This window comes from Oncorhynchus masou, chromosome 28 (assembly GCF_036934945.1).
Source record: "Oncorhynchus masou masou isolate Uvic2021 chromosome 28, UVic_Omas_1.1, whole genome shotgun sequence".
Lineage (NCBI taxonomy): Eukaryota > Metazoa > Chordata > Actinopteri > Salmoniformes > Salmonidae > Oncorhynchus > Oncorhynchus masou.
In genome coordinates this window covers 45,498,943-45,521,122 of record NC_088239.1, presented here as the reverse complement: position 1 = coordinate 45,521,122, position 22,180 = coordinate 45,498,943, and the positions used below count along the sequence as shown (strand labels likewise).

Below are 22,180 nucleotides of genomic sequence, written 5' to 3'. Positions count from 1 at the left end.
CGGGACTGAGGGGCAGTTCGGGACTGAGGGGCAGTTCGGGACTGAGAGGAAGCCCAGTACTGAGAGGAAGCCCAATACTGAGATGAAGCCCAGCCAGGCAGTTGAATCCGGCAGATCCTGGCTGACTGGCGGATCTGGAAGAGTCTGGTTGACTGGCAGATCTGGAAGAGTCTGGTTGACTGGCAGATCTGGAAGAGTCTGGCTGAATAGCAGATCTGGAAGAGTCTGGCTGACTGGCAGATCTGGAAGAGTCTGGCTGACTGGCAGATCTGGAAGAATCTGGCTGACTGGCTGATCTGGAAGAGTCTGGCTGACTGGCAGATCTGGAAGAGTCTGGCTGACTGGCAGATCTGGAAGAGTCTGGCTGACTGGCAGATCTGGAAGAGTCTGGCTGACTGGCAGATCTGGAAGAGTCTGGCTGACTGGCAGATCTGGAAGAGTCTGGCTGACTGGCAGATCTGGAAGAGACTGGCTGACTGGCGCTGGGCAGACTGGCGGCGCTGGGCAGACTGGCGACGCTGGGCAGACTGGCGACGCTGGGCAGACTGGCGACGCTGGGCAGACTGGCAGCTCCTTGCAGACTGGCAGCTCCTTGCAGACTGGCAGCTCCATGCAGACTGGCAGCTCCATGCAGACTGGCAGCTCCATGCAGACTGGCAGCTCCTTGCAGACTGGCAGCTCCTTGCAGACTGGCAGCTCTAGCTGCTCCATGCAGACTGGCAGCTCTAGCTGCTCCATGCAGACTGGCAGCTCTTTGCAGACTGGTAGCTAATTGCAGACTGGCAGCTCTAGCTGCTCCATACAGACTAGCAGCTCAGGCTGCTCCGAACAGGCAGGAGGCTCCGGCAGCGCTTGAGAGGAGAAAGGCTCCGACAGGGCAGGAGAGGCGAGGCGCACTTTAGGCCTGATGCGTGGTGCTGGCACTGGTGGTAATGGGGCGAGGACACGCACAGGAAGCCTGGTGCGGGGAGCTGCTACCGGAGGGCTGGGGTGTGGAGGTGGTACTGGATAGACCGGACCGTGCAGGCGCACTGGAGCTCTTGAGCACCGAGACTGCCCAACCTTACCCGGTTGAATACTCTCGGTCGCCCTGCCAGTGCAGCGAGGTGGAATAGCCGCACTGGGCTATGTAGGCGAACCGGAGACACCGAGCGCAAGGCTGCTGCCATGTAAGCCGGCCCAAGGAGACGCACTGGGGATCAGATGCGTAGAGCCGGCTTCATGGCATTTGGCTCGACGCTCAATCTAGCCCGGCCGATACGCGGAGCTGAAATATACGCACCGGGCTATGCACCCGCACTGGGGACACCGTGCACACCCTTGCATAACACGGTGCCTGCCCGGTCTCTCTAGCCCCCCGGTAAGCACAGGGAGTTTGCGCAGGTCTCCTACCTGGCGTAGCCATACTCCCTGAAAGCCCCCCCCCCCCCAAGAAATATTTGGGGCTAATTCCCGGGCTTCCATCCACGTTGCCGTGCTGCCTCCTCATGCCTCCTCGCCTCTCCGCTTTAGCCGCTTCTAGTTCCTCCTTGGGGCGGCGATATTCACCAGGCTGAGCCCAGGGTCCTTTTCCGTCCAGTTCCTCCTCCCATGTCCAATTCTCCAAATGGTGTAGCCTCTCCCACTGAAGCTGCTTCTGTTGCCTCTCGTGTAGCTCCTGCCTGTTAACACGCTGCTCGGTCCGTGTGTGGTGGGTGATTCTGTAACGGCTACACTCCCCTAATCAGCCACAATCCCAATAACTAAAAAACCCCACTAAGAAATACAACAAACATAAACCCATGTCACACCCTGACCTGACCAACTAATTAACTAAAACACAAAATACTAAGACCAAGGCGTGACACAAATGATGCAAATTAGCCTATCAGAAGCTTCTAAAGCCATGACATAATTTTCTGGAATTGTCCAAGTTGTTTAAAGGCACAGTCAACTTAGTGTATGTACACTTCTGACCCACTGGAATTGTGATAGACTGAATTATAAGTGAAATAATCTGTCTGTAAACAATTGTTGGAAAAATGACTGCACAAAGTAGATGTCCTAACCGACTTGCCAAAACTATAGCTTGTTAACAAGAGATTTGTGGAGTGGTTGAAAAACAAGTTTAAAGGACTCCAACCTAAGTGTATGTAAACTTCAACTGTATAAAACACAGGCAAATCCCATTTTTGACTGCACTGGGCCTTTAAATTATTAAGACACATCCCACGTGTCTTACAGTGAACCATGATTTGTTTGGATCACTAAACTGAGGGACCAACCCCCTCATAGACCAAATATAACCTCAGCCTCCCCCTCCTAATGGAGGGTTATTGTGCCATTTGCACTGGTTGACCTGAAGGATGTTTTGAATAAAACCCAATGTAAAAATCCCTCCACTTGTTGTCCATGTTGTGTTGCTGACTCACTAGCATGGGGACGTATAACTAACCCAAGATAGACAACAGCCTGTCATTTCCAACGGGAGCAAATTAATCAAAGTGGGTAGCACATGCAAGGAGATGGGCAGAGCCAAACACGAGCTAGCGATGCAAGGAGATGGGCAGAGCCAAACACGAGCTAGCGAGAGCCTTTTGGCAACATGTATTTCCGTTAGGGAATGCCTACCCTGTGAAGTGTGTGTGTGCAATAACTCAATTTACCCTTTGAAGTCCTAAACAATGCAATTTTGTAAAACTTTGGCAACGGATTGAGTCTATAAAACCTAGTCCACTCTGCTCTTTACATATTGTAGTTTTTCAAACTGAAAACTGTACTGAGAGCAAATGTTTTGTCGATGAGAAAATGATCAGAATGTTGGCCATAAATGTATGTCGGGCCATCTTCTCCCACTGCCGGCCACTGGGCTTCCTCTTACCACTATATGGAGTCGAAAAGCCAACCAGATGCTTCACATTTATATATCCGGTGAAATATCTGTCTAATATTTCTATCTGTGGCTCAATACAGTCTGTCAAACCATGAGAAATGTTGGATTATAATATTAACAACAGCAGGTGGTGCATTGGTAATTCTTTGCTCTCAGTTCTCAATCCTATATGATCCTTAAATACTAATTTGACATGGGTGCTAAAGACAACACTAAGTACTTTTAGTAAAAAATGTATAGTACTCTGGTAACCACCATGCCAAAGCTATGTACTGTATGCAGTGGTGACCTGTCATTCAGGGCATGGGGGGGCTTGCCTGTTCTGCTTGTTATTTTGGCATAAATACGTGTCACATATCAGTTCGCAAACAATGTAAAAAACAAAACAAATTGAGTTAATAAAGCCTCGTACAAACGTGGTCTCTTTTTTGATTTCTTGAGTAAGGCAGCTCCAAAATGCAGGTGTTTCAGCCAAGCTCAGTGCTTTCTGTGGTGGTGGAGCTTGCCAGCGGGCAAGACAGAGCATTGTGCCTGATTAGCTCAGTTTTCTGTCATGATTGGCTCAGTTTTGTCACTCATGGGACAGTCGGTCATCCCCAATTCTAAGGTTAGATTTCGAAAATGTTAGCCCCTTGGGTTCTGCCATAGAGTTATATTAGAAGTGCCCATCCAAGAAGGCTCAAGGTCATTGGCCACAGATAGAATGACATCAAATCATGTTATATATACAGTAGCTTTGATTGGACTGATCATGTCAACATCATACTTTCAAAATCTTATCTAGCAAGCTAGCAGTCGTCACCGTGAATCAAGTTAACAATCAAATCCTTTTCCATTTTTGTCATATGAAGAGAAATTAGAGATAAAACGTCTCGGTGCTCATCGGCGTTTGGACAAACATTATACAACAAATTGGAAATCGCATATTCAACAATGAGTGGTTTGGGAAGGAATCAGTGGCTAACTGTGAGTTCAAGACAACTGGGAACTTGGGAAAAATTAGCTACAATTGGGAAAATACGTTTCTCTTTGATGACTAAATCTGCCCACGAAGAACCACCGCGCCACTTTCCTGTTCAAGCACGTCACAACATGAGTCAAAAAATGTTTTATGCTGCTTCAGAAATTATATAGGATGCCAGAGAGATATGTATACTGAAAGTAAAGTAATTCTCAGTGTATGTTGTGTAGTAAGCTGTCAGTAGCCCATGTGCCTCACTCTAATAATTTGGTATATTTTCCTATAACCTGTTTTAGAGAAACGTAATCATCGAAAATTGTAAGAGCTTTCATTGTCTGTTAATATGTAAGAACGGCCCATGTTCTGAATTCTGTCGCTGTACATTTCAAAAGTGCTGAACAAATACTTATACTGACTACTGTTAGAGTTGCGTAAATTCGAATCTGGTATCAGGATAAATATAACAATGAGTCACCGATTGTATACTATGTATTTTTTATTAGCTAAGTAATAAATTGCAAATGCAACTTTTGTATATACGGGCTCACTGTAATACCACGCAGGGCAGAACAGAGAACTGACAAGATGTATGTGAACAGTATACTTTATACTGTGATAGACAGTATTTATTTTTATTTTTTTATTTTACCTTTATTTTACTAGGCAAGTCAGTTAAGAATAAATTCTTATTTTCAATGACGGCCTAGGAACAGTGGCCTGTTCAGGGGCAGAAAGACAGATTTTGTACCTTGTCAGCTTGGGGGTTTGAACTTGCAACCTTTCGGTTACTAGTCCAATGCTCTAACCACTTGGCTACACTGCCGCCCCAGTAGAGACTGGGTGTGGTTTAAACTTGCTCAGCCTATTGCAGGCGCTCAGGCGGGTCCCCGCCTCTTGGCGCATCTGTTGATAGATGTAACTGTTACTGTAAAGAACATCCATGCGCTCATACCGTTATCTCGCACCTGGCTCCTGTTATCTAACAAAAGACCACTTATTCTCGCAACACCCCGCTCTGAATGTGCCCCCCTCCCAACTCAATGAACAGTTCCTGTCTTCATGCTTCTCTGTATTTTTCCATCATGAGAAAGTCCCATGGCCCTGACACTTTTAACAATGTTTCAAGTCAGCTATGTTGCATAACACATACAGTGCCTTGCGAAAATATTCGGCCACCTTGAACTTTGCGACCTTTTGCCACATTTCAGGCTTCAAACATAAAGATATAAAACTGTATTTGTTTGTGAAGAATCAACAACAAGTGGGACACAATCATGAAGTGGAACGACATTTATTGGATATTTCAAACTTTTTTAACAAGTCAAAAACTGAAAAATTGGGCGTGCAAAATCATTCAGCCCCTTTACTTTCAGTGCAGCAAACTCTCTCCAGAAGTTCAGTGAGGATCTCTGAATGATCCAATGTTGACCTAAATGACTAATGATGATAAATACAATCCACCTGTGTGTAATCAAGTCTCCGTATAAATGCACCTGCACTGTGATAGTCTCAGAGGTCCGTTAAAAGCGCAGAGAGCATCATGAAGAACAAGGAACACACCAGGCAGGTCCGAGATACTGTTGTGAAGAAGTTTAAAGCCGGATTTGGATACAAAAAGATTTCCCAAGCTTTAAACATCCCAAGGAGCACTGTGCAAGCGATAATATTGAAATGGAAGGAGTATCAGACCACTGCAAATCTACCAAGACCTGGCCGTCCCTCTAAACTTTCAGCTCATACAAGGAGAAGACTGATCAGAGATGCAGCCAAGAGGCCCATGATCACTCTGGATGAACTGCAGAGATCTACAGCTGAGGTGGGAGACTCTGTCCATAGGACAACAATCAGTCGTATATTGCACAAATCTGGCCTTTATGGAAGAGTGGCAAGAAGAAAGCCATTTCTTAAAGATATCCATAAAAAGTGCTGTTTAAAGTTTGCCACAAGCCACCTGGGAGACACACCAAACATGTGGAAGAAGGTGCTCTGGTCAGATGAAACCAAAATTGAACTTTTTGGCAACAATGCAAAACGTTATGTTTGGCGTAAAACCAACACAGCTCATCACCCTGACCACACCATCCCCACTGTCAAACATGGTGGTGGCAGCATCATGGTTTGGGCCTGCTTTTCTTCAGCAGGGACAGGGAAGATGGTTAAAATTTATGGGAAGATGGATGGAGTCAAATACAGGACCATTCTGGAAGAACTTGATGGAGTCTGCAATAGACCTGAGACTGGGACGGAGATTTGTCTTCCAACAAGACAATGATCCAAAACATAAAGCAAAATCTACAATGGAATGGTTCAAAAATAAACATATCCAGGTGTTAGAATGGCCAAGTCAAAGTCCAGACCTGAATCCAATCGAGAATCTGTGAAAAGAACTGAAAACTGCTGTTCACAAATGCTCTCCATCCAACCTCACTGAGCTCGAGCTGTTTTGCAAGGAGGAATGGGAAAAAATTTCAGTCTCTCGATGTGCAAAACTGATAGAGACATACCACAAGCGACTTACAGCTGTAATCGCAGCAAAAGGTGGTGCTACAAAGTATTAACTTAAAGGGGCTGAATAATTTTGCACGCCCAATTTTTCAGTTTTTGATTTGTTAAAAAAGTTTGAAATATTCAATAAATGTCGTTCCACTTCATGATTGTGTCCCACTTGTTGTTGATTCTTCACAAAAAAATACAGTTGTATATCTTTATGTTTGAAGCCTGAAATGTGGCAAAAGGTCGCAAAGTTCAAGGGGGCCGAATACTTTCGCAAGGCACTGTACATACATCCACACAAGCCAACAGCAGATAATATTCAATCATATATATACTAATGGCTATAATGTAAAACACAGGATCCAACACTACGTCCATCGTCTCTCACTCATGAATGTCTTAATTGAAATGACGGATTGCCTCTTATCCGCTTGTCGTCCCCTTATGCCATAGTTTGTACATCTCAATTGTCAGTAGAACATAGATTTGTTTAAGTAAGTCAGACGTATCAGCTATGTTTTTTTAAAGGCAGTAAATGAGGCTGAATGAACTGTAGCAGTACTACCAATACTGGTTCATAATATGTGAAAGACCAACACCTCACAGGGCTTCTTCTCTCTAAGCGGAGACCTTGAAAATTAGATATCTTTCATTCTCAAAACAAGGACTGAGCATACTGCCAAATTGCAGATACTGATAAGTGAGGATTTGTTCAATCAGTCACTTGCATGAAAACAGAAATTGTTTTTTAGAACAGCACATGAACAGAACACATAAATAAGTAATAAGAAAAGCACATGTACAACATTTCCATCACGTCACAATGCTTTTGAAAATCCAGACCAGCAGAAAGTAGGCCTGTCTGGACAATGCCTCTAGTAGTCATCAGCATGACTACTAGAGGCATCAGAAATGTGTGATGACAGTATTCAAATAGGGGCCCTGTTATCAATGCAATGCTGTTGATCTTGCCATGCAAATTAGATTTGAGTTACTTAGTTACTCTCCTTGGTGATAAGATCACATCTCATCTTAATGATTTTACAGCAATGCATGTCTGTTCCAAATCAAACTTTATTTAAAGCTCAAATTTCTTCCAGGGGATGCATTAACGTGCTTTACAAATAAAATGATTAAAAAAATAAATGCGTTTTGTAAACAAGACAAATGAAAATAGTAAAACAATATTAAAATAAACAGTGGACATGAGAGACTAATGCATTCAAATAGAAAATAAATAATATGTATATAGAATGGGAGAAAATATATAAAACAGATCGTATGACTAAAAGCACAGCTAAAAGAGTGTCATAATATCTTTGTTAAAAAATGTCAAAGGTATCAGGGTCTGTGGATGGGGAACAGAGTATTGGGTAAGAACATTACAATCTAAATAGCATAGCAAAGCCTGCTTTTCGCCGTGAGTCATTTCGCTTTAGACAAGACATTGTCAATTCTACTGATACCATGAAGAACAACAACAAAAGAGCAGTTCAGACCAGTTCCGCCATTACAAACACACCCATAAAAATAGTATAAGGGTATTAATCAGGCGATGTCATTGTTATCAATATATCACTATGACTTGATGACATACATTGATTGACATACCACTTGAAATGGGCCTGAATATAATGCGTCTCTTGTCCCCTCTTTTGTTTGTTCTTGTTTCAACTGTGTGCTCCACCAGTGATTCAAATACAGTGGAACATAATCCATCATTCGTGTGAATGGACTTGTTGTCCCATGGAGCCACATATTGCAGTGAATGGGAGACGTTGTGGGTGCATCTTGAATGGGGAGCTGTTTTAGTTAACAAAAGTCGATCTTAAGCGAGTGGTTGATGCTGACTTTGTACGTGTGAAGAGGTTAGCATAAGTATCAGCTTTCTCCAGCGTAAGAAAACTGGTCTATCAAACGGTTGTTGCTCTGCCTCTATTAGCTGTAATGAATGACTTTACTGGAAGTGGAACATCAAGCTAAACGAAACAAGTTGTACTATTCGAATAAAGTGTTCATTTTTACTTGTTACACATTTGTGACTTTCTCAGCCGTGTGTGTGTGTGTGTGTGTGTGTGTGTGTGTGTTTCAGATAGAACAGAATGTCCTACAACTCCTCTCTCTACCGTGAGGTATAGAAGTCTCTACAACACTAGGCTGTTGTCTCCACATTACCATGCACTGCCCTTAATCAACAAACAAACACTAGCTGCAGATAAAAAGCAGCACAGAGGAAACAGACCCAGCTGTACTTTTCTCTCTTCCTGGTGTTTTCCCTCCCTTTCAGGGACAAACTCAGTCATTTCAGAGCTCTAGTCTTCCTCAATGTCTTCTCAGTGGCTGTTGCTCTGAGCTCCTCACATAAGGCGCCAGTTAGAAATCGACTGTATCTCAGATTAGATTAGAGAGTTAAATAGTCACATTTACAGGGTTGCAGATGTAATTACATTGTACCATGAAAATCTTAAGCTCCGAGCTCCAACCATGCAGAAAGTGAAAAATAAATTAAAATAGATACAATAAAAATAGATAATATTATATACACATTAACTGTGGAAATGATAAATGTCCATTGGGGGGGGAGCAGCAGGGAGGGGAGGGCAGGTAGTTGACTAGGGTATGTATATATCCTGTATCTATAACAGTGTTGTAAACAGACATGCCAGCAGTAAGCACAAACGGACTTATGTGCTGGTGAAGCTTAAAACTAACTTAATGCTGAGTGACAAATGTCTCTTCACATACTGTTGATCTTGTTTGCAAAGTCACAGAACCTCCTGTAGTAAGCATGTAGGCCGTACAAGGTTTTAAATTACTGTAGTCTGTTCTTCACTCCAGCCTGGCATATTTAAATTAGGACTAGATAGACATACCAAACACAGTATACAGAAACAATAATTTAATTTTCTGCATTTTTAAGGCACAATGCTGTTTCTTTTAGATAGACAAATCTTAGAATTTCTGGGTAATAATTAAAGATGCACTATGCGAAAATAGCTCTGGCCATTTCCTGGTTGTTAAAATTCAGTTCATAATTTGCCTAATTTCAGTTTGTGACAACATAAGTAAAGCATAGAGAATCATTGTTCCATCTAAACCTCTGAAATATATGTTCCATAAACAAAAACATTTTTGCTGTTTGAAGCTGGTGTTAACCTAAATTAAAAGATGCAAAAACTAAAGTTAACAGGATGCATAGAAATACCTCAGAACAGAGCTCCCACTTCTTAGACTTGCTTTCAATGAGAATGACCAACATTTGTGTGAATAAGGCACGGTCGCACAAGTGTTACATATTACAGCCTTACTGTAATGGTTTTCCATTGAAGTAGTCAGAGTTTTTAGCAAAAACCTATCGGTCAAGCAAGAATGTCGCTAGGACTGTCTTGGAGTGGTCTGAGTGGAAAGGGCACCAAAGAGTAGCTCAATCCACCAGAGATGAAGAGCCTAATGGGGAGGAATATGTATTCCAACCTGAAAACAAGCCGTTATTAGAAGAGAGATTTGGAACTGGTCTGTTAACCAATAATGCAACTCCTCATGCAAAACCTGATTAAAACATCCGGTGTCGATTGTATATTCAACCAGCAGCTATTGGGAAATAACAGCTGAAAGGATTTTACTGAATTTTGACTGCACTTGGCCTTTAAAGGTTTGCCATTTCTCATGGCCTCTGGAAGATTTGTAGGAAACAGTGTAGCAGTCTTAAGGACAATATAGGAAAGACAATGGGTGTGAAATTGTTTAAAGCATGTTTCGGTCAATTGTAAAGAAACGATTTGTTTGGCTTGCCACTTCGTATATGATTAACTGTGGGTGCACATGAAGACTATTGAAAGACGGTCAAAATGCTCAACGTGAAAGCAAATATCTTATACAAAGCCGTTTATTAGCTTTTATCCATAAGGCCCAGGCATAAAATGAGCCTCGTTAAGCTTGTCTGAGCCAGAATTGCCATTTAGGGGCAAAAGCCCATCCTGTTTCTGCAGGGTGAAGCAGCTTGATGTACAAGTACACCCGCTGAATAGGGTCTCATCCCCCCCTCAACATCCATCTAAATGCATCAGTTCTTATTCACTACTGTGCAGCAAATCCCACAACCGTTAAAAAAAAACGTAGTCGATTAGTACCACAAAACAATTTTAAAGTTTATTTTGTTCATGTACAAAACAGGTGTAAAAGCAGAACTAGGAATGTAAACAGGTGACACACTTGACACAGGCATACACAAAATAAAGTATAAAATAAAATTCCCTAAATGAGCTTCTTTAAAACCCAAGCAGCAGGTTCTCATGCACCATTCACAGATTTAGTTAAGGCACTGTAATCATGACCCTTTTTCCAACACTTTCAAATGTTTTTAAAACTAAGGTCTAGTGTACTAGAACCTCCAGGTTGTAGAACACTAGACCAGTGGGTAGCTGGCTGCCGTGGCAATGCCACAGTGGTTCTTCCTGTCTTTGGCCATGTAGATGTAGCCTTTGTCTCCCCACTTATCACTCCAGCTGAGGAAGAGACATGTTAGTCCCACAATTAGATTTACTGCCGCTTTAGAGAAATGTATGACTTAGTATTAGGATAACACCAACACCGTATTCAAATAAAGGCAATGTAGAGATGCATATTCCCCGATGAGGGAATCAACAAATCCCGTAGTAGTGACATAACAAAAAACATCCTAAGAAGATACTATGTACTGTACCTGTTCTTGACAATCCAGAATTTCTTGCCATCTACATCCCACCACCAGAACTCCATGGTCAAGCTTCTCACTGCTGCACTCCTCCTCATAATAGATCCCTACAGGGAGAGGTCAAAGTTAAATTAGTGGGCAAAAATGCTGGGTTTTCCTCAGTATGTAAAACCACCGGATCTCAAAGCTAAAGGTCGTTAGGTAGCTATTCACTACATGGAAAAACTGAAATATTTGGTAACAAACAATTTACTTCAAAGATGAAACCATTTGTAAATATGAACTAGTGTGAAAAGGACATACCAGAATAGCTCACTGCTACCCAAAAATAGTAGGTAGGGAATCCAATCCTTGCAAATATTGTAACATAATTTAAGTGGCATCGCTAACTGCTACTTACCAGACTGGTAGAACTGGAAAGATTCGTGGCTGGCATCGATGGCGACAGAGATGGGGCCGACAGACGCCACAGCCATCATCAGAGTGTGCTCCTTGCCATTGGGGATGTCCACAAAGCCAGTTTCATTAACGGCACTGAACTCTGGTCGGTAGTGGCAAAGATCATCATCCTGAGTAACCAGATAAGCCCAACGGCCATGATTAGTAAAAAAAACAATTATTCAAGCAAGTCAGTCATCCTTGGAGACATAAATCGAACTGTAATGGAAAATGTAATTTATTTTTCAAAGTTGTAAGTCATTCCAAAATAATAACCATAGGAGTTGGATCTACAGGAAATTATCTGGGACCAGGCTAAAAGAACAGGGCCTTTTAATAAATGTATCTTCATACACTATAATATTTGAATTCAGAGACTAATAGAACACAGGGCCTTACCTTGCCCACATAGGGGTAGGACGCCTCTGTGTCCAGGCCGCCGTTGTCCTTTACATACTGGAATGCCAAGTCCATGAGACCCCCATTACAGCCCTCGTTGCCCTGGGGTCTGGAGCAGTCCATCAGGTTCTGTTCACTCAGAGACACCAGATTGCCAGTCTTCCTGAATTGCTGGCCCTCTATGGCTCCGGTGGAACTGAATGACCAGCAAGACCCACATGAGCCCTGGGGGAAAGATTGTTAAACATCATGTTAGTATTTCATGACAGAACACTGACATGTGTATATTAAGCCAGTGTATGTAAGTAATAACCCATTTGCATACACAATTTGCCACATAAGCATGCAAACAAGACAGACATTTCCTGGATGTAAGAACTCAGGAAAGCCTGCATTAACCTCTTACACCTATGGTGGCGCTATTTCATTTTTGGAAGAAAAACGTTCCCGTTTTAAACAAGATATTTTGTCACAAAAAGATGCTCGACTATGCATATAATTGCTACTGTTCGAAAGAAAACACTCTGACGTGTCCAGAAATACAAATATCTTCTCTGTGCGTGCCCTTTAACGTGAGCTTCAGGCAAAACCAAGATGACTTGGCATCCAGGAAATGACAAGGATTTTTGAGGCTCTGTCTTTCATGATCTCCTTATATGGCTGTGAACGCAAGAGGAATGAGTCTGCCCTTTCTGTCGTTTCCCCAAGGTGTCTGCAGCATTGTGACGTATTTGTAGGCAGATCATTGGAAGATTGACCATAAGAGACCACATTTACCACGTGTCCGCCCGGTGTCCTGCGCCGAAATTGGTGCGCAAAAGTCACCTGCCAGTATTTTTCCATGGGGCACAGAGAGAGAAGCAAGCTTCCACGAACTGCATGTCAATGAAGAGATATGTGAAAAAACACCTTGAGGATTGATTCCAAACAACGTTTGCCATGTTTCGGTCGATATTATGTAGTTAATCCGGAAAAAGTTTCACGTTGTAGGTGACTGCATTTTCGGTTCGTTAGCCAGGCGCAATGTAGAAAACGGAACGATTTCTCCTACACACAGACGCTTTCAGGAAACACTGCGCATCTGGTATGTGGCTGGGAGTCTCCTCATTGAAAACATCAGAAGCTCTTCAAAGGTAAATGATTTTATTTATTTGGTTATCTGGCTTGTGAAAATGTTGCGTGCTACATGCTACACAAAATGCTATGCTAGCTTTGCATACTCTTACACAAATTAGTCAATTTCTATGGTTCAAAAGCATATTTTGAAAATCTGAGATGACAGTGTTGTTAAGAAAAGGCTAAGCTTGAGAGCAAACGCATTATTTAAATTTTATTTGCGATTTTCAGAAATCGTTAACGTTGCGTTATGCTAATGAGCCTGAGGCTTAGTCACAATCCCGGATCCGGGATGGGGAGTTTCAAGAGGTTAAGTGACAGAGCATTGTGTGTGGATATGAGTCATGAATCATGAGTGATTCAGGTCTCACCTGGTCCTTGACGGGAGTGACGTAGCCCTTCTCTCTCCAGTCCACAGCTTTAGGGGCCTGCAGGTAATTGGGCTCCATGAACAGAGAGCCCTTGTACTTCCTCTCAGTAGTCTGCTTGTAGCCGTTCAGCTGCCTGAACTCGTCGTTGGTCTAGGGAGGAAAGAATTCAGAAAAACACATTGAAATGTAGTCTACCTGGCCATGTGTGTTCTGTAAGTTACTATCTGAATTTAACATGTAGGTTTAATGTTTTACAAATGTTTAAAATAAAGTTATTCATTGAACGGGAAACATGGTGCGTCGTTAAAAAAAAAGTGTACATTTCAGTTCTCTTCCTTCAGAACCTGATAGCGGAAGAAACCTAAACTGAGTGATTACATCCTGCTTTAGTTGTCAACGCTGACACCTGTGTTTATTTTCAAAGTGCCTGTGAAATATTTCATGCTGTAGCCAATGCAGGGGCGGCAGGTAGCCTAGTGGTTACAGTGTTGGGCCAGTAACCGAAAGGTTGCTAGATCGAATCCCAGAGCTGACAAGGTGTATAAAAACAATCTGTCGTTCTACTTCTGAACAAGGCAGTTAACCCACTGTTCCGAGGTCACCATTGTAAATAAGAATGTTCTTTACTGAATTGCCTAGTTAAAAAAAAAAAGTAATGACAACAAAACAATTCAGCATGGGACAAGACTTCTGAAATGTACCACCTGCTCCACCCTTAAAAAGGTCTCAGCAACAAAGCTCGACTTGGGCAGGAGCTAACCAGAATTGATATTTGCACCTCAAACTTTCTACTGCTTGAGTTCCTGCACCTCAGAATATTAGCTCAAAGTACTGCAGATTTCCTGCACCTTAATATAAAAAGTACTGGCACCCAGAATGAGTAGCGGCACCCATTTCATCCATGTCAAGCACTGCTCAGCAAGGTGATTCTTACCATGTCACCAAAGTTGTTCATGCCCAGACGGTAGGAGTGTTTTCCCATAGAATGGTCCAGGTTGTGCATCTCAATCTTCTTCAGGTTCTTCTCCCAAACCATCCTCCTCCAGCCCTCCTCCCTCTAACAATGAGTGAAAAACAATCAAAAATACACAATCCATGTAATATTGTTAAACCAAGTTAATTGTAATTTACAGCTACATGTATGCAAAGGCACAAATTAGAGCCACTGAGGGGTTCCTATGTGCTCCTCTACTTCTGCTTAAAAACCCACCTCATGGTAGTTTTTGCAATGCCAGTTCTTCCACAAGTGCCAGTGGCCCTCCAACTGAGAGTCAAACATATGGGCCGCATACACAGCACTCATACAGAGCACCAACACTGCCAAGTAGAGCGACGTCATAGTCAAACAACTGAAGGGAGAGAGCAGAGCCATCAGTCAGCCTTGTATTCAGTGTTAAGAATATATACATTCTTTAAAAAAAAATGAAGTCGTACCTTTGAAACAATAGAGCTTCAATGTTATAGCCACTACCAGAAGAAAATAGAGGCTGGGCAGCACCAACTTTTCAGTAGAAGAGCTACAACTATCCATTTGGTCTCCCACCAAGGGTTTTAACCAAGCCCTGCTTAGCTTTAACATGTCACTGACTACTACCCATGTGGTACAGTGAGACATCTCTTAACTTCAGATTCACTGTTGCTAGCAGAGCCATTCCAAAGGAAAGGTTTAACAGAAACAATGAAATGTCACCCTACATATCAATGACACTATACAGGCATATATAAGATTTGTGAAGGCACCAGCAGAGCTATTGTTCCAAGTCAACTGAAAATAGACACATCTAGAGTTAAGCTTCACTTGATTTAAAAAGTAATCTTAAATTAGGCCATGTTGGATTCACATCTTCCTCAACAAATAGCTAAGTTAAAGAACAGGACTAAATCAAACTTAAGACCTATTCTTTAACTTTTGGTTGAGCTGGAGCTGTGAATCAATCATTAATATGTAGACAAGCCAAAATTAAAGCCATGACACAAAATATACAAATCCTTCAAAATGTTGATAATTGGTTGCATTGACAAAACATTTAGATTTGTGCAATACAGTAAATAGCCTAAAATTGTGGCTCTTAAACTAATATAACACTATTTACTCAACTAAAATGAGTAAACACATCCGTGCCACATTCGAGATGAGTCACTATAAAATGTCTTATTTACATATCAAAGTTTGTCACGTGCGCCGAATACAACATGTGTAGACCTTAAATTGAAATGCTTACTTATACAGGGTCTAACCAATGCAAAAAAAGTGTGACAGCACTGAACTAATTAATCATGCATTCAAGATAGCGTGTCAAGGTCGTAGGTCTGGAGATATTCACAATTGCTATAATAATCTGCACACTGAAAATGGCATTGATCACCGGCACCAAATAACGCAGTTAATGAAATCAACAGCAATTAAGGTCATGTGGTTGTGCTTTTAGATGAAGCACAGTAATTAAAATTGTTTATATATTTGTTTCATGTTTGAAAGCGCAGTGTAAAACACACTTCGATAGATTATTGGATTAATTCACGGTTTCCATAGAATTTGGGTTGTACTTTGACGGTTGAAAGCAGTGATAACACAGGAATCAAACGCCGGTCTCCTTTTAAATTGCTGAAAATCTCATTAAAAAACACCTCATCCAAATATTAGCCGCATTTGTACTGTTTCCTATATCGCAACAACGTATAAAAACGATAACACTGGAGACATTTCTTATGTGAGAACTCCATATTCTAAAAATCTAGCGCAACAGTAAATTAAACTGAAGGAAAAAAACAAAATGGGACGTTACTGTCGTTATTCCAAATTATATCAAGTAATGCTTTTCCAAATGATACATGTTGATATCCGAGATATTCAAGGGAATGTTTGGTAACAGCCGGCAGCAATAACATCAGAAACTGTATTTTAACGCTGTTCGGCATTGTTGTATCAATCGAAGAGCAAATGCCCCTGGTAAACGGCCATAACCCAAGAAGACCGACCGAACACTGTATAACAAACCTAGCTCAATACTTACTTTCCGTCAATTTGTAATAAAGGTGAGTTGATATATGCTGTTGTTGTGTAGACAAATGCTTACTAAACACAACACTTTATACAGCCAGCTATATGTCGTGATAGTAAGGGAGGCCTGTGATTGGCTAAAAGGACCTCGATATCACACAGTGTATCTTGGGATTGGCTGAAAAGGGAATTCAAAAATCTCAGGTCCCGCCCTCGAGTAAATATCCCAGCATGTGATTCCTGCTCAAGTGACCGTTTTATCCTTCAGCTGAATTTGATGAAACATCTTTAGAAGTTGATTAGATTACTGGGAGACAAAGGGTACAATTATACATTGTAACGTCGAACCAGTTTGCATTAACTATCTTTCATATTCGGTTACTTTGTAACAGTTCTCTCATCATGTGCCGGCGCCGAGAAGATGAGAACGTGACACGCTGCTGCTCAAACAGCAATAACAAAGAAATGGTCAGTAAAAAAAGACAAGACATGTTCACTGCACAAGGACGACATGAATTTAGCTAGAAAGTGATTCATAACTTGACATCATTCTTTGACTCAGCAGTGGGTTACATACCCGATACACATCTTCGTGTTAGTTTGGGGTTTTAGGATGTGTTCCTGTATATACACATTGTGACAATGCAGATGTAAAAAGGTCTTGAAAATACATTTGATTAGATTTAGGTCCCTGGGCATATTTATTTTATACTACATTAGGCCTGAAAATACAGGTATAAAATATAATAATCAACAGGTTGATGTCCTTACTTTATAAGTACACCAATTGATGTAGCAACTGCAGATTGCCCCTTTAATGCTAAAATACATGAGATTGTCTGCATTCTTTAAACTGATTAATTATTGTGTGATAGCCTGCTGTGTCAAGACCGCATTCTAATGGCCTTGTAAATAACCATTCCAATTTCATTTGAAAGGGGAGGTATCTTGCAAGCTGTTCGGGGTTTTCTACCTCTTCTGCACGTTCTCTTTTTGTTTTCCTTTTAAACTATGATCATATTGTTTTCTATTTTTTGGAGCTCATACAGATTAAATAGCAAAGCATTAATGTACCTATTTAAATTATTAAACCCACTAGATTAAAACCCACAGCAACACACTAATCAACACATTGTTTCTGATCAATACCTATTGTGTAATGTTGCTTTTTCCTTGTCAGTGATAGGAAATACTGCCTGTCAACCAAACACAATCACACAGGAAGAAGGGGAGGGATGGATTCTCTTCTTGCGCAGCTGCTGAATCTACATGTAGATATCTAGTTACTGATAGGACTACTTGATTGGCATTGGTGTGTCTACAGAAACACTGGGAAATCACACACATTCCTAAGGTAAGGAGTTTTTCTCTCTAAATACAATCAGTATAGATTTAATTTGTAGTATAATTCAGTCAAGAAGAAGTGTTGATTGATTACATTGGAACTCATCTCATTCCCAGACACTTACCCCCAAATGCGCAAATCCCCAAAAGTCTGGTGGACCAACACCTCAAACGTTGCCTTCGTTAGGCAATACAGAAACACTCGGCCTACCTACTTCTTACCCATCATCACTACAACAAATTATCACTCTGACAATTTTGGAATTACCTGTAGAGGGATGTTCAGGTCAAGTTTCTCTCATCCACCAAGAAACCCCAGTCACTGTTTACCTATTTCTATATTTACTGATCTGTGTCAGATTGCAAGTCAGTCACGTGGACTGGGATATGTTCCTGGTAGCCTCAGACAATAACATCAATGTATACGCTGACTCGGTGAGTGAGTTTATTAGGAAGTGCATTGGAGATGTTGTCCCTACTGCGACTATTAAAACCATCCCGAACCAGAAATTGTGGATTGATGGCAGCATTCGCTCAACTGAAAGCACGAACCACCGCATTTAATCATGGCAAGGCGACTGGAAACAGTGTATTTATTCCCTCGGCAAGGCAATCAAACAAGCAAAGTGTCAGTGTAGAGACAAAGTAGATTCGCAAATTCAATGGCTCAAACGTGAGACATATGTGCCAAGGTCGACAGACGATAACGGATAGCAAAAAGAAAACCAGCCCCGTCGCGGACATCAACGTCTTGCTCCCGGACAAATTAAACAACTTCTTTCCTCACTTATACAGTGCCACCGACACGGCCCTCTTCCAAAGACTGTGGGCTCTCCTTCTCTGTGGCCTATGTGAGTAAAACATTTAAACGTGTTAACCCTCGCAAGGCTGCAGGACCAGATGGCAACCGTAGCCGCGTCCTCAGAGCATGTGCAGACCAGCTGGCTGGTGTATTTACAGACATATTCACTCAATCTCTATCCCAATCTGCTGTCTCCACATGCTTCAAGATGGCAACCATTGTTCCTGTTCCTAAGAAAGCTAAGGTAACTGAACTAAATGACGATCGCCCCGCAACACTCTCTTCCTTCATCATGAAGTGCTTTGAGAGACTAGTCAAGGATCATAATACCTCCACACTACCTGATACCCTAAACCCACTCCAATTTGCTTACCTCCCCAATGGGTTCACAGACGATGCAATCGGCATCACACTGCCCTATCTGGACAAGAGGAATACCTACAGTTGAAGTAAGAAGTTTACATACACCTTAGCCAAGTACATTTAAACTCTTTTTTTCACAATTCTTTACATTTAATCCTAGGAACAATTCCATGTCTTAGGTTAGTTAGGATCACCACTTTATTTTAAGAATGTGAAATGTCAGAATAAAAGTAGAGTGATTTATTTCAGCTTTTATTTCTTTCATCACATTCCCAGTGGGTCAGAAGTTTACATACACTCAATTAGTATTTGGTAGCATTGCCTTTAAATTGTTTAACTTGGGTCTAACGTTTCGGGTAGCCTTCCATAAGCTTCCCACAATAAGTTGGGTGAATTTTGACCCATTCTTCCTGACAGAGCTGGTGTAACTGAGTCAGAATTGCAGGCCTCCTTGCTCGCATACAATTTTCAGTTCTGCCCACACATTTTCTATAGGATTGAGGTAAGGGCTTTGTGATGTCCACTCCAACACCTTGACTTAGTTGTCCTTAAGACATGTTGCCACAACTTTGGAAGTATGCTTGGGGTCGTTGTCCATTGGAAGACCCATTTGAGACCAAACTTTAACTGATGTCTTGAGATGTTGCTTCAATAAATCCACATAAGTTTCCTCCCTCATGATGCCATCTACCAGTCCCTCCTGCAGCAAAGCAGACCCACAACATGATGCTGCCACCCCCGTGCTTCGCAGTTGGGATGGTGTTCGTCGACTTGCAAGCCTCCCCCTTTTTCCTCCAAACATGAAGATGGTCATTATGGCCAAACTGTTCTATTTTTGTTTCATCAGACCAGAGGACATTTCTCCAAAAAGTACGATCTTTGTTCCCATGTGCAGTTGCAAACCATAGTCTTGCTTTTTTATGGCGGTTTTAGAGCAGTGGCTTCTTCCTTGCTGAGCGGCCTTTCCAGGTTGTGTTGATATAGGACTCGTTTAACTGTGGATATAGATACTTTTGTACCTGTTTCCTCCAGAATCTTCACATGGTCCTTTGCTGTTGTTCTGGAATTGATTTTCACTTTTGCACCAAAGTGCGTTCATCTCTAGGAGACAGAACGTGTCTCCTTCCTGAGCTGTATGATGGCTGCGTGGTCCCATGGTGTTTATACTTGCGTACTATTGTTTGTACAGATGAACGTGGTACCTTCAGGCGTTTCGAAATGGCTCCCAAGGATGAACCAGACCTGTGGAGGTCTACAATTTTTTTTCTGAAGACTTGGCTGATTTCTTATGATTTTCCCATGATGTCAAGCAAAGAGGCACAGAGTTTGAAGGTATGCCTTGAAATACATCTACATTGACTCAAATGATGTCAATTAGCCTATCGGAAGCTTCTAAAGCCATGACATCATTTTCTGGAATTATCCAAGCTGTTTAAGGGCACAGTCAACGTAGTGTATGTAAACTTCTAACCCACTGGAATTGTGATACAGTGAATTATAAGTTAAATAATCTGTCTGTAAACAATTGTTTGAAAATTACTTGTCATGCACAAAGTAGATGTCCTCACCAACTTGACAAAACTAATTAACAAGAAATTTGTGGAGTGGTTGAAAAACAAGTTTTAATGACTCCAACCTAAGTGTATGTAAACTTCTGACTTCAACTGTATGGAAGAATGCTGTTCATTGACTACAGCTCAGCATTCAACACCATGGTACCCTCCAAACTCATCATTAAGCTTGAGAACCTCGCTCTCGACCCCGCCCTGTACACCTGGGTCCTGGACTTTCTTATGGTCCGCGCCCAGGTGGTGAAGGTAGGAAACAACATCTCCACCCCGCTGATCCTCAACACTGGGGCCCCACAAGGGTGCGTTCTCAGCCTTCTCCTGTACTCCCTGTTTACACATGACTGTGTGGCCATGCACGCCTCCAACTCAATCATCAAGTTTGCAGACGACCCTACAGTCGTAGGCTTGATTACCAACAACAACTAGACAGCCTACAGGGAGGAGGTGAGGGCACTCGGAGCGTGGTGTCAGGAAAACAAACTCTCACTCAACGTCAACAAAACAAAGGAGATGATCGTGGACTTCAAGAAACAGCAGAGGGAGCACCCCCCTATCCACATTGATGGGACAGTAGATGAGAAGGTGGAAAGGTTTAAAACCTCTTGGAACTCCCCATCCCGGATCCGGGATCGTGACTAAAGCCTCAGGCTCATTAGCATAACGCAACGTTAACGATTTCTGAAAATCGCAAATAAAATGAAAATAATGCGTCTGCTCTCAAGCTTAGCCTTTTCTTAACAACACTGTCATCTCAGATTTTCAAAATATGCTTTTGAACCATAGAAATTGACTAATTTGTGTAAGAGTATGCAAAGCTAGCATAGCATTTTGAGTAGCATTTAGCACGCAACATTTTCACAAAAACCAGATTAAAGATTAAAATCATTTACCTTTGAAGAGCTTCTGATGTTTTCAATGAGGAGACTCTCAGTTACATACCAAATGCGCAGTTTTTCCTGAAAGCGTCTGTGTGTAGGAGAAATCGTTCCGTTTTCTACATTGCGTCTGGCTAACGAACCGAAAATTCAGTCACCTACAACGTAAAACTTTTTCCGAATTAACTACATAATATCGACCGAAACATGGCAAACGTTGTTTGGAATCAATCCTCAAGGTGTTTTTTCACATATCTCTTCATTGATATATCGTTCGTGGAAGCTTGCTTTCCTCTCTGAATCCCATGGAAAAATACTGGCAGCTGACTTTTGCGCACCAATTTCGGCGCAGGACACCGGGCGGACACCTGGTAAATGTGGTCTCTTATGGTCAATCTTCCAATGATCTGCCTACAAATACGTCACAATGCTGCAGACACCTTGGGGAAACAACAGAAAGGGTTGACTCACTCCTCTCGCGTTCACAGCCATATAAGGAGACAATGGAAAACAGAGCCTCAAAAATCCTGCTCTTTTCCTGAATGCTGTCTCATCTTGGTTTTGCCTGAAGCTCACGTTCTAGGGCACGCACAGAAAATATCTTGGTAGTTCTGGACACGTCAGAGTGTTTTCTTTCGAAAGCTATCAATTATATGCATAGTCGAGCATCTTTTTGTGACAAAATATCTTGTTTAAAACGGGAACGTTTTTCATCCAAAAATGAAATAGCGCCCCCAGAGCATCAACAGGTTAAGTTCCTCGGCTTACACGTCACGGACAAACGGAAATGGTCCACCCACACTGACAGCGTGGTGAAGAAGGCGCAACAGCGCCTCTTCAACATCAGGAGGCTGAAGAAATTTGGCTTGTCACCTAAAACC

At 42.0% G+C, this 22,180-nt stretch overlaps 1 pseudogene; it reads right to left on the bottom strand.

Annotated features, from left to right (window-relative positions):
* Positions 1-9,696: 9,696 nt before the first annotated feature.
* LOC135517659 (procathepsin L-like) lies at positions 9,697-16,451 on the bottom strand (annotated as a pseudogene).
* Positions 16,452-22,180: the final 5,729 nt, after the last annotated feature.